The sequence below is a fragment of the Xiphias gladius genome, chromosome 11 (genome assembly GCF_016859285.1).
Source record: "Xiphias gladius isolate SHS-SW01 ecotype Sanya breed wild chromosome 11, ASM1685928v1, whole genome shotgun sequence".
In the NCBI taxonomy this organism is placed as follows: Eukaryota; Metazoa; Chordata; class Actinopteri; order Istiophoriformes; family Xiphiidae; genus Xiphias; species Xiphias gladius.
In genome coordinates, this window is record NC_053410.1 from 10,921,332 (window position 1) to 10,939,751 (window position 18,420).

The 18,420-nt window shown below is 39.6% G+C and overlaps 1 long non-coding RNA gene across 1 annotated transcript in view; it reads right to left on the reverse strand.

Moving 5' to 3' along the window:
• Positions 1-551: 551 nt before the first annotated feature.
• LOC120796770 overlaps positions 552-18,420 on the reverse strand; it is a 29,161-nt gene continuing 11,292 nt past the window's right edge. Inside the window, exons 2-3 of the long non-coding RNA XR_005708420.1 lie at positions 6,084-6,243; positions 552-643 (exon numbers count right to left, since the gene is read on the reverse strand). This is a non-coding gene — a long non-coding RNA (uncharacterized LOC120796770). The remainder of the gene's footprint in view (positions 644-6,083; positions 6,244-18,420) is intronic.

The following is an 18,420-nucleotide window of genomic DNA, read 5'->3' on the forward strand; positions in this document are numbered from 1 at the left end:
GCCTAGTATGGTGTTTTTACGTTGTATTCTCTTTCAGGACTACACTTCTTCCAGTATTAAAGAAAACTGAATTAAGCAGCAACTAACAAAATGGACATGATGTGTAACGGTCAGATTTGTTAAACTGTCGTACAAGGCGTTTGCAATTGTTTAATAAACAATCTACATCTCCTTGTCACTCAGCCCTCTCAGACCCTGCCTCCACGATAATATTGCAGCTAAGCCAGCAGGAGAACCAGAGGTGCGGTCACATTGTGTTTGTGTGTGTGTGTGCGTGTGTGTGCGTGTGAGCTTGGTGTGTGTTTTAACCATGTAAAATGTTTGCAAGCTTTACCAAATGTTGGAATCAGGGGGTTCACATGCAACAAGCCCATTTGGAAATTTGTTGTCACTCACGCTCACTCCCTCCATCTATCCACCCATCCACTCACACACACACAGACACACACACACAAACAGTACACACACACACACACACACACACACACAGAGTACACACACACGTTCGGTTTGCACGATCCTGGATCCCCACTCAGCCTTCTGAACCCGTTCTGCTCGTCTTCTCTCGTGCAGCAGAGACAGCAGCAGCCACGGTCCCTTTTCATTCACACACGCGAACCGCCGCTAAAGCCTTGGCCTTCGTCTGATGTGCATGAATAAAAATCACACGTTAACTCAAAGTGAATGCTGCACTGCAACAGAAACAAAAACAACTGTCTCCTATAGTGTGACATGTCACGTACTCATGGCATGATTTGAATGTTAAACACACATTGACTTATGCATGAGCGCAGAGCCGGAGACATTAACTGGAAATGGGATTACAATGCCAGTGCCGCTGCAAAGAATAATGTTGTCAGATGAATTGTAATGCACACTTGACAGACATTATGTACATGGCTGTCTTGTATGTGATTCCAGTGGGATTATTTGTCTCTAATAGCATCTGCATAGGGACTAAATGGACTGTAAAATGGAGATCGATGGCAATGAAGCTAGTACTTATCTAAAATGACAATCAACTACTTGCTTGGTGTAACATTCTGAAAATCACACACACTTGTTTTTCCCATTGTGCTAGTATGTATGCATTACATACACAGCAACAAAAGCCCACAAATTCTTTAGAATTTCCTCTATGTCAGCTATGTTATGGAGAGATCCCTTTACCCATAATCCATCTCCTTAGGGTACATCCCATCGCCCCACTGCCCCAACCCATCTTTCATCCAGTCTCCAAGCTGATCCAGAAAAGCCACAGGTCATTATAATGCTTAGTGTCATGCCTGGAGAGTTCATTTTGGAATTAGATATTTTCCAGGAACTCATTTCCAACTTTCAACAACCGCCAAGATACATGCCAGCTCAAACAAAGGCAAATGCAGACACTAAACATAAGAAAAGGAAAAGTCCAGACATCAGAGAATTTCATTCAAGGGGCAGTCACACTCTGTTAGTAATAACACAATCACACATGCCATATTACAAGAATTTCCCTCCAAAAACAACCCTTTCTACTGTTTTTCTATCTGCTCTTTTCTTTCTCCTCGCCCCAGTTCTCCATGCTCCTCCCTGCCTCTCCACAAAACCTATAAAGGGGTCATGGGTTTTGGTGTGGAGCCTGGAACAAGCCCAAGGGGGGGGTCAGACCCAGACACCGCTCCGATGACCTCATACAAGAGCGTGGGGAGGCTTTTTTTTTGGTGGGGGGGGCTTGAAAGCAGAGAGGTAGATGCAGTAGAGCCCTCTGTCTGACTCCCCCCCCCCCCAAACCCACACCTTGACACTATAGGTGGAGCATGACATCAGGACATCTTCCTTTTCCTCCACAGCCTACCTGTATATGAAGCGTTTTGATATGAAAAAGCTTGCATGAATAATTCACAGGGTAAATTTTATGGTATTTTAGCCTGACTGGCCACATTATTTACTGTTCACTGTTTAAACATCTCCTCCTTTTGAGCACATGACACAACAAGATCCATTATCAAAAATGAACATGTTTATTTAACTGCCAACTAAAACACTTGGAATCACTATGACAGATTCCACTACCCCACCTTGTGGTGTTTGCATTCAAGCACAGATTCCCAACTTGTACATCAACATTCAGGAACATGCTGTCACTGCGACCTAGTTCACGTCACAGTGCCGCTCACATCCCGTCTCTGCCCGTATCAGTCAGCTAGCTCTGGCTAAAAGGCAATGGCAACAACTTGCGCTGCTGCCCAAGCCAATGCATGCTGGGAACACAGATGGAGAGGACAGAAGGAGACAGAGAGAGAGAGAGAGAGTCAGAGAGTGAGAGAGAGAAAAAGGGGGAATGAGACAAGGAGTGTGGGAACTGATGCTCTCAACAGATGTTTGCCATAGTCCCCTTATTGCAGTTACACTCCTCTTGGCACTTTTTCAAACCCACAACGGAAGGAACAGTTGCACAATATACATTTTGAAAATTGATATCTAAACTAAACAATGCTGTTAGGCTTAATAGAGAAATAAGTGGAGTAATTTGTATAAGCAATTAAAACTGGAGCCACTGATGGATTTAAAAAAAAAAAAAAAAAAAAATCAGACTTATTCCTTATGTTTTTTGCCAAGTGTTGAAATAATTAGTTGAATAATCAAGAGTTTACTGACACAAATAAAAATAAAAAAAATCTAATTTTTTTGTGGTTTTCTGTAGTAGTTTTTGGCAGGGCTGCAACTATCGATTATTTTACTGCTTAATCTGCCAACTATTTTCTAGATTCATTGATTAAGTGTTTTGCATTAAAATGTTGGTAAATTGTTGGAAAATATTGAAATTTACATTTTAATTTTCCAATTCATAAGGTTATATATTAAAAATGTTAATTCAGCCAACAGTCCAAAACCCAAAGATATTCAGGTAAGTATTATATAAGAAAAACATCAAATCCTCACATGTGCGAAGCTGGAACCAGCAAATGTTTGGCATTTTGGCTTAAAAAAAAGACAGAAATGATTAACTGACTATCAGACCAGTTGCATATTAATTTTCTCTCGACGTACTACTTGTTTCAGTTCTACATTTTTATAAAGTTAAATAGTAACCTTTAGGGGAAAAGAGCAGATGTGCAATGTTACACAGCAAATGCAGTATCTTTAATAAGAGTGGCTATTGTTTAGATTGTCCTCTACTAACAAAACTGATCACAAGACATAATGCGTCCGGATCTGCATGGTTTACTTGGCTAAAACAATTTCCTGGGGAAAACATCAATTCGATTATCTATTACTATATTAACTGTTAAAAGTATTTTATCAAGCAAAAAAAGCCAAACATTGTCTGTGTCCAACTTCTCAAATGTGATGATTTGCTGCTTTTCCCTTAGTAATATCATGGGTAATTTGAATATCTTTGGGTTTTTGACTCTGGGTTGGACTAAACAAAGAATGTCAGGATGTCACCTTGGGCACTGGGAAATCGGGATGAGTGTGTTTCTGACAGACTAGATGATTAATAGTAAAACAAAAAAATTACTGACAGACAAGAGTTGCAGCCCTGGTGTTGACCTTGTGTTTCCAATTTGAAAACCACAAAACTCAAACATAAAAGCAAAGGAGAGTGAATCACATTAGATATCTTCAATGGTAAAACATCCACCATTCCGGTAAAATCTACATTCCAGCACTGTGACTACTTTGGATGGGAGTAAACAACCACACTCTATCAGCCATTTCGAATTCGATTAAGGCCACAGGCATGGCTCAGTTAGCCAATCATCACAATGAGTAAAGATGTAATCAATGTTCTCCGCTGTGAAACAACTATTGGATTGACACAGTTACCCTCCGAAGATAAATGGAGATTAGGGAGGCTTCTCTTGCTGCCTCAACAAGTGCAACCAACGGCGGCAACGCAATCACAATCACACCATAACGTTCTTGTTTTTGTCAATACCCATAATATGAACTTTGATTTGTATTTCATGCCTCAGACCCAACACTCTGTTTATAGATAATAGTTGGTGGCTTTGACATTATTGTGCAGAACACCCCATGCCTCTAGTTTTGAAAAAACCCTTTTTATATGGTTGAACAGATTTAATGCTACCGTGAAAACGGCGTGATACACCAACCTCTGATCTTTTAACTTCGTTGATGTGAATCACCCTCTTCTACGCATTTTTTTAAGAGCAGCTGTGGTGACTGTACAAGAAAAAAAAAAAAATAAATCCCCCTCTCCTTTGGTAGAATGACTTCATTGTTAATAAGCAGAGGAGACATGGACATGGCTGAAGATGTCTGTAGGACAAATGGTGCAGATCAGAAAATATTGTTATTTGATGTTTACCATATTGCCAAACTGTTTCCGAGCAAGCAGGGTTGGTGGTTTGGAGAGGTTTGAGATGCAACATGTGGCTCTCATTCTGACAGTGGAAACAGACAGTCTTCATTTAGGAATCTATTATATTTTGTTTCTCAATCTCCATGGGGTTTTCCTTAGAAAGGAACAAATAGGAATGTTAATACCCAATACTCTGTAGAGTTTTAATGTGAAGTCACTCAATATTGCTGAGAAGAGAGCCTGGGTAGATATTATGGGCAAGGGGGACACAGTTAGGGCCAGGGTACGCTTGAATCAAATTAGTTTATGTAACGTGTCTTCCAAGAATGTCCAAAGGCTGTCTTAAGTGTTTATGGCAGTTCCGAATGGCCATACTCAAAAGGCAGGGTGAAAAGCCTGCTGCCAGAGACGAGGGTGAGATGTTATAATGGGGATAATGGTGCACACTCTTGGACAGTCTCTCCTCGAAGGCATTCACGGTGTTGCACACACAAAAAACTGAGGAAAGTAGTTGTGTGAATAATTTTTAAAAAAGACACGAGTTCAGATTCTGTATCTTTTCTCAATGCGGAAAAGGCCACTTGGTGGGGAAGTGGGCATGCTTGTCGGTTTTAGAAATTGCGACGCTTGAAAATTGCGGAGGGAGAAGCTTTCAGCCAATGACCATCTGACACATACTTTGTTTGAAGCATACTGGCTCCTTTACAATGTTAAAGGGTGAAACGTAATGGGAGCTGTAATTCTTTGAAAGCTAACAAATTACTCCTTGTTTAACTAACTATTAAAATTACAAAGGATTGAAATTCTAATAGCAAACACTGTAGCAGAGTCTCGCTCTATTATCCATCTTGAAATATGGATAATAAAGCCCAGGAACACATATCAACTTTTCACAAAGACAGAGGAAAGAAACCCTCAATGAGAGATTGCAATGAGCTAGCTGCTATACCTCATTATCGAAAGGAGAAGACAAAACTACCTATACTGTTGGCATTATTGGTGCATGAGCATGGGGTTAGTATGAGTGTGGACACACATACAGTGCACATACAAAATAAATATTCAGAGATTCAGTGGCTCCGGTTGCTACTGAAGTAAAGAAAGAAAGAAAAACTACAAAGGAAATCTCTTGCTTTGTCTTATTGTCTTTTTTAAGCACACACACACACACACACACACACACACACACACACACACACACACACACACACACACACACACACACACACACACACACACACACACACACACACACACACACACACATCTGCACGCAAATCAATCCCACTGCCCCCTACCCAGGGCTCTTAGGGGTGCTTCACTTTATTACAAACTCCCCAGCTTCATCTCTCCAGCAATCTGGAAACATCGAACTCAAGCCTCATTCAGCCATCAAATCAACCTCCTCTACACCACACACACAGACACGCTTTCTCTCTCCCCTCGACAACCCTCACAGGCTCCCTTTTGACACACACAAACACACTTATGCAAACGATCCCACTGGCTTTTCACTGAATTTTTAGCAGCAGGCTGAACAGCTTAAATACTGGTGGAAACTTCTTTTCCATAGAACACTGGGGGGGATCTTTTTTCATGGCTACAACATAAACTCCAAGTTTCATGTACATACACGAAGACACGAGCATTCCACAACCTAAATAATCAACTTCCAGTGACCTGCAAATGTGTAGCCAGCACCTCAGATCCACATGTAGATAAAACGCAGAAAGAAGAGAAAGAAAGAGAGGGGTAAAGGAGTCTGTCTCACCCTCACAGATCCTGTCCAGCCGCTGGCGTTTCACTTTGTGTTTGTCGACAAGTGCCATCCTGTCACAGCTTGAAATATTATCTCCTCTCTTGATTTTCTATCCACCTCTCCTCCTCAAAGTCTCCAATCTTCCGGAAGTTAGCTAGCTGATGTTTTATACCTGAAATTCAAGAGAGCAGGGACACAGATTATTTTTGAAAATCAGTCCGGTAGTAGTAATGCATATTTGGTGTATACAAAATTATCTATTAATGTATTACTTAATTTTGATGGTTTTCATTCCCACTTCTTGAATTTTATGGTATCTAATGATCTATTTTTCATTGAATGACTACTTGACTGATTCACGAGGGGCCGGGCAAAATACTTGACATAATTGCTACCATATGATGTATTGCACCAGAGGTGTCATAAAGTCAATTTACAACTATAGTCACTTGGCAGTGCGCTTAAAACACACTGTATATACAGTGACTTACAACAACATACAAGAAAACAGGGCATGGCACATGTACAGAAAGTGTATATTATGCAAATTAAAAACACAATACAAAAACCAATAAAATGTAGAGTCAGAGTTGAGTAATCCGCTGAGTTGTGGCTTTAGCAGCGTGTTAACTCCATGCTCATTCAGAAACTGAGAAAGTTAAAAAAGTTTTAGTCACTGTTGCACAACTTAAAATGATGATAATCTGATATAATCAGATAAAGATGTGGTCATGGTTTCCTGAAAGTGCAACACAAAGGTCCAAGAATTGTCATCTGACAGCAATCACGCATAGTTGTTTCCGTTTCAAAATCTTGGCAGAATCACTGAATTCTTGCCTTGCAGAGTCCGTTCTCCACTAGGGGGAGCCTCATCTCCGAGAGCACCATTTATTTAATGTAATGAAAAAAAAAAATGTCACTTCTGCAACCAGAGCCCAAACGCAGCAAAAGCAGACAAACAAAGAGTGAGTGAGTAAACGAGGCGTTTTACCAATCATTTATGTTCAGCGGCTGACGGTCCTCTAAAGAGCAAACTTCCAACTGGCTCCTGCTGAAGCCTGAGGGACACGGCACAGTTTTTTGGGGAAAGGCGGGCAGACAGAGATGGACAGAGGAGGGTACAAGAGTGTGCGCGCACGCACACACACACACACACACACACACACACACACACACACACACACACACACACACACACACACACACACACACACACACAAAAAAAGACATACAAGATGACAAGCAAAAATGCGGGCTTGCGCGCACACAGTCTAAGGGCAGCGAGTCACACAGAGGAATGTGGGTCAGTTAGTCAGCAGACGGGAGGAGGTTGTATCAGCAGAATAAAGACATAAACGGGGGTTGGTGGGAGGGAGAGGAAAGTACAAGAAAAACATCTTCTAACAGGATGAATACAGTGTGAAGCCGTCCTCCTCCTACATTTTAACTGTATCTCTTTCAGTGCTTTTGCATTTATAACCCTATCTATGTTTCTTTCCATATTGGCCTCTGGGCTCAATCCTAGAGTGCTGCACTTTGAGAATGGCTCTCGCTTGACTATTTATATGATGATATATTGCTATTTGTGCTGTAACTGCAATTATAACCATCATGTTCTGGTGGGGTAGAGGGCAGGCTAAGCAATATGGCTGAATGATTAATTGATGCATTACATTTTTATTTGGCCAGCTGTTAGGGCAGGTGGAGGAAGCAGTGCACTGCAGCTAAGTGAATTTAAAAGAAACATTGCTGTAGGTGCTACATACCTCCTGCTTTCAACACACTTTGGGCTCCTCTCTTCCTCTGACACGGCAAACACACTGGCTGTTTTTTCATTTTACCGAAAACATTGCGGCTTGCTTCATCAGTCAGCTGTGCTACAGCTTCCCTCCTCCACAAGGTAAGCCTTCCTGCCAAAGTGCTGAATACCCACATGTGGGAGTCAGAGGACAAGTAATTGAGCAAGAGGGAAAGCGGGAAACAGTCAGTCAGAGGCGTGGGAGTCACACCACCTTGGCTATGATTATACCAGAGGAGACATGCATGGGCATCTCTGACTTTGTGCTGCAGAGCGGTCTTGAGTGCATTTGGCCATTTAGTCATTATTAGGCATGGGAATTGGTAAGATTTTATTATTATTGTTATGCATTTATAGATTCTGCTTAAAAGTAGGCCTACACAGGTTTTCAGCATCAATGCAACTCTTTCATAATCTCTAAGTCGGACCACAGAGTAGAAACAGTATTGAAAAGGCATGCATGTGAGCTAGCTGTAGCAACAGTCTGTCTGTCATCATCTAAAATGGAGAGATTAGGAGAATATTTGAACAGAATTGGTTTTCATTTAGGTTTCCTTAGCCAAAGGAAAAATGTGCTAAGCCTGCCTGCATGGCGCTAATGTTATTATAACATTGGATATTTACCCTTGGTAAAGAGTGGCGTAGAGTGTGAAATACATGGCATTCAAGCCCATGTTGCGTAGAAAGATGTTTCAGCATATTGCTGGTGTTTCTTCCCTCACTTGAAATCACCATTTTACAGACATTACAACCGGCGCTGTCGTCATATTCCTTCGTGAAACGAAGCCACGCTTTGGACCGTTTCCTCTCTCCACCGTGAATCCTTCTTGGTGCAAGTTTCCAGCAGTATAGACGCATCAGTTTGACGTCATTGTCTCGCAATGTGCAACGGTCAGAAAAAACATGCTGGCATCGATAAAAGGAATTGATGAGCTCAGAGGCATACGATTCTGATGGTCTGGACAGTTTGAAACCGGTTCTTGACTGGAACTGGTTCTCAATTTCCATTCCTAAACGTTACAAACTCTTCTGATATACAATTGCCTCATTGGACAAACAATAACACAGGCTGCCCTAGCCCACAGGTGCCTGCTAAACAGTGTCTCAATTCATACTTTACAACAACATGTGGTGGGTTTACAATATGAAGATGGGAATAAAATGATACTATCACATTACAATACTAGCTTTCCTAAGTCATCGACTTTTGTAGAAACCAAATTTAAGGTGAGATGAATTTTAAAAGTAGTTTTAATATAAAGCAATCACTTGAATTAGATTATAAAGTAAGGCTTAGCAATAATTCAATATAAAGATTCACCTTTTTACCAGCACTTGGTCGAAGTGTATTGTGATGATAGGATCATAACATGTCATCTTTTGTTCAAATTAAAATGAGTTATTGTTAAGTTTTTATTGTTCATTGTATGATACAACTAATAAAAGTGGAACACAATCAATTCCACTGCAAATTAACTCATTTATATTTGATTTGACTCATTATGATATATAGTGTTAATTTTAAGATGATGATTTTGACTTTATCATCGAGCCCTATATGAGGTTTTATTTTGTCCACGACATATAATTTAGGTCTACTTGTTTATTAACAATTGATTCACTGAATAAGCAGACTGAACATATCAGTTAAAAATATCCCTCAACGCATTATTTAAAAAATACATCGTACTTTTTGATGAACAAAAGCTCAACTAACTATCAGTTGTAATATTTATCACGTGTGATTTAACTTAGGACATTCGACCACAAAACCCACACATTCACGCAGAATAATAACTATCATCTACACCTGGAATCATTTCAAACACGACATTTCATCACTTCTCACTAGTGGTCTCAACTGATGGGATGGCAAACCCTGGCGGCTCAGAGGAACGTCCCCCTCAGCAGTTTGAGAGCTAAATTTTACCAAAAACCAAAAGCTGCGGTATACATGACTTTATTTCCATAAATTAATTCCAGCGATTTGACTCATGTAAGAAGGAGATCCACTCCATTTCCAGAGGAAAAAAAAAGTCGACTCCACTAAGCGGGTTGAGAAGTCAACAACAACTCTGAGCAGAGCTCTCCACCAGTGGAGTGCCAGAGAGGAAGTACAGTTATCCTGCAGCCCTTAGCACCCTTGCTGATGGATTGTTACTTGACTAAGTGCTGTTATGTAACTTAACAATGAGGGGATTGACCTGAAAGAAAATACTTCCTCAGTGCTGGAGGAGAAGAAAAGAAACAGAGGAGAAAGTCACACACACATGGAAATGACAGAAATATACAACTCCAGGGATTGTCTGGCTCAGCGTAGAGAGGGCAGGCGCCCTGCTCAACACACACACAGCAGTGTGTTACTTGTGGCTGAGTAGTCATGTTCACAGGTTCTCTGACAAGTCAGTGAATTTTACCAAGTCAGATCCGGACCGAAAGTAACCGTTGTCAGATCTGATGAGTGATGCAAACCTCACAATATTCTTGGTAATAGAAGATTTCTTTGTCTTTGCCATACCAGGATTTCGACTTTGTGGGCTAGTATATAGTATGATTTGTGGCATAGACATCTGAATGCACCATTTCTGCAGCATAGCCAATCTGCAAATGTTATTTTGTAATCACATCTTGCCTGTCTACTTGGATGCATTTCACTGCAACCTGCAGCATGCCATAATGCCTGAATGAAACCCTTTTCAAGGTATATCATATACACACACACACACACACACACACACACACACACACACACACACACACACACACACACACACACACATATGTGCATACACATTGTGTATCTATGCTAATGTATTCTTTGGTTTGCCCTGCAGTATCACATACAATGAATGCAACACCCTACATACATGCAACTTAGTGTCTATATTTTTAATATGAGCTTTATTGTGCACTAGTGTCACTTAAACAAATTTCTGCATGTTCTTTTCTTGAGATTAAAATGTTTTTATATTTACTATAAATTCAGCCTAAACTACAACAAAGGGAGATTATTGCATCTCCTTTTACACTCAGTACTCCCTATATGCTGAAATTGACCTCTGATGTCTAGAGCTGAAACAATTTTTTGGTTAATCTTTTATTTAATTAATCGGCAAATATTTTTTAACTTTATAGAAATTCTGTTTTCACACAGTTGCATGTCTGGGCTTCAGAAGCATGAAGTTGCCCTGTAAAGCTTTGGCTTAGGTGTTAATTTCAATAAAATTTTTTTAAATGCCACTCACATGATGAACCTCAAAAATAAAGCTCTCTTTATGTATTTTAACAGTGGGTAAATTAGTGGCACAGAGTTGAGTGGTGTTCAAAGATAAGAGCTTTTTAACACTTGTGAGTCCTGGCAGATGGGCTTCCACAACTTCTCTACTGTGCCTCAAAGAGACACAAACAGAAGTAAAATTTTCATCAAAATGCCACGAAAAAAGCGAGTGCCACACCAGGCGTTACACTGCATCGTTGCAGCTGTTGCATCACTCAAAGAGGTTATGAACTCACAAAGTGCTTCTCTGTCTCACATCAAGAAATTTCACAAGCAGAGAGAGTTTTACACTTGAGAAACATCTCACTAGTTCAGCTCTTTATGTTACATCTCGTTCCCTCATTTTTTTACATTCCTTTTGTTGAAGAAAAGTACATAAAAAGCCAGTTAGCCCAGGAGATCTTGTTTAGGTTGGTAATGGCACAGAAGAGAGAGGGAAGAGAAAGCGAAAGAGAGAGGTCTTTTTCTGACTAAGGCCATATCCCAGAGGAGCTCGTTCACCAGATTAAGAAACTTGTGGGTTTGGCTAAAGGTGAAAAGGCACACAATGAAGTTAAGCTACAGCTTTGACTTTGTCATAACACGTGTTCGACTGAAAAATTTGTGGAGGTGTTTACTACAAGTTTTCATCTTGAAAAAAAACAAACCATCTTGCTCTTCATTTTTTTTAGATCATCAACCAAGCTTCCAGTCCTTAACCTCGGTCAACTAGTTTAACTATGCGAACTTGATGACCACCAGCCCATACACATACGAAATAGACTGAACTACACAAGTATGGGTTTGCAGTAAAAGAATCAAGCTGAAGGGAAACCTGGTGCCCTTTAGACAAACTGGAAGTAACTTTTTTGACTTACGATGCTGTGATGTTACTTGGGCAATAATCTAAAAATCCCTCATCTTGCTTTCTTTTCCATCTTTTGCTGTTTAAATGCCTTTTTTATAAGTGCAGCCTTGTCTCTACACTGTGACAGCCAAGCACTTCACACATCATTTTCGACATTTTTGGGTAATACGCTTATTTGATTTCTTGCCAAGAGTAGGATGAGGAGATAAATATACTTCTCTCATTTCTGAACATTTGGTATGAACCTAGAAACAGCAGACAGTTAGCTTAGCTTAGCATAACAGCTAAGCTGGCTCTGTCTGAAAGTAACAATATCTGCCTTGGTTGTTTAATTCCTCTTACTTTATTAATTTATTTATACAGATTTTTAAAAAATGAGATACAATGTGTTAAGTGAGTGAGCTAAGTGAGCTTTAGAGGTGCTGATAACTAAATGTTTTTACCCCTAGACGGAGCCAGGCTAGGTGTTTTCCAGTTTATATGCTATGCTAGACGAACCAGCTGCTTGTTCTAGCTTTCTATTTACCATACAGACATGACAGTGGTATTGATCTTCTCATCATAACAACAAAGTGAATATGTATATTTCCCATAACGACTCATTGCTTTATCAACTGGAATGAATGTGGTTTAGAAACCAGGTACACTTGTCTGAGGTGCCATTTCGATGGACACTAATCTCATTAGTGCAGCACATCATTGGACAGGGATACCCAAGACCTTATAGTCAACATTTTGAAGAAGAATTGTGTAGCAGCTACCTAAAGTGGCTGCTTAAGAGTCTATGATTTATGTCCCTGAAAGTGCAAGACAGCAGAAAAAGAAGCAGCAGAGAAGAGAAGGTGGTTAGGGTTTCTCTTCTCTCATTAATCTGATGGTTGGGGCTCCAAGGGGCACGTAAAGCTGTCGCTCAGACGGTTGATTTACACCTTCCTCCTCCCTGCCAGCCTTTTTCTCCCTCCAGCCCTCCTTGTCAAAATACACCGGTTACTGACAATTACAGCTCTCCTCTTTCTACCTCTCCATCATCATCACCACGATCCCCCAAGTCCGTCAGTCCATCTGTGCCTCTCCATGTATCTTTTTACCTCCTTTTGCACGTCCTGTCAGCCTCTGACAGGACGCAGATAGAGTCCAGATAGAGTCCTTTTCATTCCCCTTTTCTCCTTAAATCGCCTTTTCTCTGAACAATTTTCCCATCCTCCCCCTTCCCTCTCCCTCCCTCCCTCATCCTCCTCTCACATTCTCTCCATCTTTCTCTTCCTCTCAACTCTAAATGAAATGAGGCTGCAGCAGTACTAACTGCTGACTTGGGCTAATGCACAATTTTGTAATAATGCCTATTCGTTTAAGTCACCCAGGAAACGCATAATGGTGACATTATTGTGCACGGCAGCCTGTTAGCCTGACCCATTGAGGCTTTCGGCGTGGCCTGCATTCCTCCTCTCTCCAGCTCCTTACATCTAATGAACTAAAACAAAGAGTCTGGCATAAAATCTCTGCTGGGATAATTGGCAATTTATTTTTTCACAACACCACTACAAAACACAAATCACTGAAGGCTTAGATCAACACAGAGTCCATGTTTGAATTAAATTAAAAAGCATTGTGAACATGTCTCAAAATATTATCCCGGTATTTTTACCTTTATCTGACAGACTAGATACTAAACACATACAGTATTTACTTATCTCAACCCACAGACTACAAGCACAAGCAATCACACCAAAACCAGTTGCACTTAAGCTGACAGGTAAAAGGCTGTGTCTAAGATGCTTTTATTGTGGTAATAAATCTGTCTTTTCCACTTTCCTGTTGACATTGACCTCAGACCTCTCTCTCTGAGGTACAAAGACCAGTACAGAGAGCTAAACTACAGACACACTAACCTTACATATATGAACAACACACTTATGAGAACTGGATCAACTTCTTTTCAATGTCTCCCTGGGACTGGGGGTGATTTTAGTAAGAATTCAATTTGATAATTAATCGTTTCGTGTTTTAAGCAAAAATGCCAAAACAATTCTTTGGTTCCAGCTTTTCTTGTTACTTTTTGATATCGTTGAAAGCTGAATATGTTGGAGTGTTGGACTGTTGGTAGGACAAAATGAGACTGACAATTTCTGACATTTTATACACAAAAAAATTGATCAATCAATCAATAAAATAACTGGCAGATTAATCCAAAATGAAAATAATAGTTAGTTATAGCTCTGCTGCCCTAAAATCAATCTTCTGGCCATGAGCTGTCAAGAAAGCGATTTTATATGCAACTATGGTAACAATCAATTGGATCAGAAATAAAAAGAGTGAAAATATCCATGTGCTCTGCTTGTGTTATACACTGTGAATTTTGGCAGTCCCTCATTAATTTATCGTTCATTCCTCATTAATCACAAACTGAGGCTGAGTTGCAGTCTCCACTAATAATTTTCCTAATCAGTTACTTCTTCTTTGTGACACAAGAGACGATATATAAACACACGAGGTGCAGCAAAGTGCTGCATGACTTCATGCTTAAAGCTCAATGTTCCTTTGTAAAAACAAAGACAAATAAAAAAAAACAACTGAGCAGAACAAGGGCAACAATATATCTTTTTCCTTTTTCCACACCAAATGAGCGGAGCTACAACTGTCTCTGTCACTGTAAACCCAAAATGACCTGATATATGCGTTCAAAACTGAGTTGAAATCAGTATTAGTGAGCAACACCAGGTAGCAGAGCCTCTGAGCTTGGTGCCACGACTTCATCCAAAGGCTAAACAGCATATCAGCCAGCACAAACCAAAGATCGTCTGTGTACCGTTCATAAGTCAGAAAACAAGTCTTGCCATTGATAAATTGTAGTCTACAGACTGTGCGAAACTGTAATCAGCGGGTGTCTTCACCATCTCACCTTGTCTTTCTCAGTTATTTAGTACCTTTTCATTCCTCAGCTAACAGCTCATTAACACAAGGCCAGAGCAAAAAACAGACAAGGTGTCTGTTATCATTTAGCACAACGCTAAACAATTTAGCTCCATTTACTCAAAATACCTAACCTTAGGCTCACTGATTTCTTACACCTCTCCAGAGTGAAATATTTAAAACCATTTAACTGTAACACATTAGAAACCCAAAGGAAAGAGCAAAGATGAGAGACAAAAAAGCAATTATATTTTAGGGCTAGGGAATAATTATGCATCGGGGAGATGGTCCTTCAAATTCTTAGAAGAAAAAAAAAATTAAATGAAAAAATGAATGCGTTGGAAAAGGGCCAATCTCTTAAAAGAGTCTCATTTCAGGAGTAAATTTAAGATTTTCACAGAAACACAGAGCATGACTAATGAGGAGTGACTTGTAAAAGTGACTGCCTCTGGGTCTAAGGAGCACAGTGAGGCTTTGTGACAGCACATATACCACAAATACCTTGTATTCCATGTCAGAAAATTTACTCTCAACATAACACATAATTGTAAATCATTTCCATGAAATCCCCTCAGAATAGTTTTAGTCTAATTAAATACACTTGTACATTTATGTGTGTTGAGGATGGTAAGTGCCCATTTTAATTGTTGAACTTGTTGATCTGTCTTTTCCTACCAATTAACTACTGAGCACCTGATGCATATGCAACAACTGTAAAAGCAATCAGACTGCAAATTAACTGTAGAGATGAGTTTACGATCTGAGTGCAAAATCTCATATTTTCAGTGTGCTTCGGTTCACACTTCTAGAGGAGGTAAACCGTGATAAAGAAATTTAATTTTCACCATAAGAGAGCTTCCTAAACCCTTGTCCAAATGTATCAAGCTACTGTAATGTCAAATCCCATCTCTGGCATTTTACAGTAGATTGATATACTAATTATGTACAGTACATTCTGAGAAAGATGGCTTTTTTTTTTAACGGCATCTAAGTTTTATAGCATAGGCTAGAATTTAATACATACTAGGGGTTGTCAAGTATGACAACATGAACATATCAAAAACTTAAAAAGTCTCAAAGATGCATTATTTACAGAAGGACACTGCACTTTATTTTCACAAAAGCATTTTCCACTTGAATCTTTTGGACGTTCACAGATGTTCTGTTCTGTAGCTTACATGAAAGTTAAGCAAATCATCTTGCTGCCAATCATTTAAAGCAATGTCATTCAATGATGATGATGATGTGATTTTTCATTTTGGGTGTAACAGTATATGTATTTTTTCAGACCTACCAGTGGCATGAAAAAGTTTCAGCACCCCGGTCAAAATTTCTGTTACTGTGAATAGTTAAGCCAGAAGTCATAAAGTTAAAGGTGACACATTCTATTCAACGCTTTAAGCAAAATTTGTGTATTATTTTTTTTTTGTAAAAATTTTGGAGTGAAAAAAAAGGAAAGGAACGCCATACAAAAGTTTAGGCACCCCAAGAGATTTGAGCTCTCAGATAACTTTTACCAAAAATTCTCTTGTTGGTAGCTTGTTAGAGCTATGGCTTGTTCACAATCATTGTTAGGAAAGGCCAATTGATGCCGTTTCCTCAGTTGGTAATGTACTTAAGAAATGGCAGTTCACAGGCACAGTGGAGGTCAAGTTGAGGTCTTGAAGACCGAGAAAATGTTCAGAGAGAACTGCCTGTAGGATTGCTAGAAAGGAAACTCAAAACCCCCGTTTGACTGCAAAAGACTTATATTTAGCAGACTCTGGAGCAGTGGTGCACTGTTCTGCTGTGCAGAAGCACCTTCACAAATATGACCTTCATGGAAGAGTCATCAGAAGAAAACTTTTCCAGCGTCCTCACCACAAAATTCAGTGTCAGAAGTTTGCAGAGGAACATCTAAACAAGCCTGATGCATTTTGAAAACAAGTCCTGTGGACTGATGAACTTAAAATAGAAATTTTTGGCTGCAATGAGCAAAGTTATGTTTGGAGAAACAAGGGTACAGAATTTCATGAAAAGAACACCTCTCCAACTGTTAAGCATGGGGGTGGATCGATCATGCTTTGGGCTTGTGTTGCAGCCAGTGGCACAGGGAATATTTCCCTGGTAGAGGGAAGAATGGATTCAATTACATACCAGCAAATTCTGGGAGCAAACTTCACACCATCTGTAAAAAAGCTGAAGATGAAAAGAGGATGGCTTCTACAACAGGATGATGATCCTAAACATACCTCAAAATCTACAAAGCACTACCTCAAGAGGCGCAAACTGAAGGCTTGCCATGGCCCTCACAGTCCCCCGACCAAAACATCATTGAAAATCTTTGGATACACCTCAAAAGAGTAGTGCATGCAAGACGGCCCAAGAATCTCACAGAACTAGAAGCCGTTTTCCAAGGAAAAATGGGCAAAAATTCATCAAGCAAGAACTGAAAAACTCTTAGCTGGCTATAAAAACTGTTTACAAGCTGCAATACTTGCCAAAGGGGGTGTTACTAAGTACTAACTATGCAGGGTGCCCAAACTTCCGGCCCTTTTTCCTTCTTTGTTACTTTGAAACTGTAAAAGATAAAAATAAAAAAACTAATCTTGCTTTAAAATATTAAAGAAATGTGTCATCTTTAAAATGATGTCTTTTGGAAATCAGGTCATCTTATACTCGCTTAACTATTCAGAGTAACAGAAATTTTGACCAGAAGTGCCCGAACTTTTTCATGCCACTGTAATTGAATGGTTTGTTACAAGGCTTTTTACAGCAATTCTTTGTCTTTGGAAATCTTTGCCTTGGCATGTGTGGAATAAATTCAGCAGTGTGAGGTCCATCTGGAGGACAAATTTTTTTTAATACTGGTGCCAATGCTAGAACTGAGTTTCAGTGCTGGTACCAAAATGAATTTTTTTTTCAATACCTTAGTTTGAGGAATATAAACATCTTTTTATAGAAATCTTTTTTTCTCCATTTAACAAAATATGCCAAACCTCTCAGTGCATCAGTGTGTGACTTGACACAAGTATGGGCTCAAATTAGGGTCAGTAAGATTTTGAGCTTGTAAAGTGGTGTTAACAAATAATTACAAAGTTTGTGGTCTTAAATAAACTTTTTTAAACCTGTAAAATAAATCTGCATGAGAAATTCCAAGTTTGTGTATGTGTATTTGTAAAAAAAAAAAATATATATATATATATATATTTGAGTAAACAACACAAAGAATCTTCAAACTTTTAATTACTTGACAGCTGTCAGTACTCAAGGTTTGGAGGTTCAATTCCCAGCCCTACTGGCAGTTTTTTTTCTAAAGTATGCTAGTCAGGCTAGCCTAGTTCAGCTACACTTTTCACTTACTAGGCTGTGAGCTAAACATGTTGGAGTCAAAGGTCAAAGGCTACTTTGCTCCCTTTAAAAAAGGCCATCTGAACCAGGTACAGTACTAATCTGCCAAACACCTCACAGCATAAACATCTGGTTAGGTTCCTTAACAGCAAACTATGTATATGGTTGAGTAGAATGTAAGGTAGCT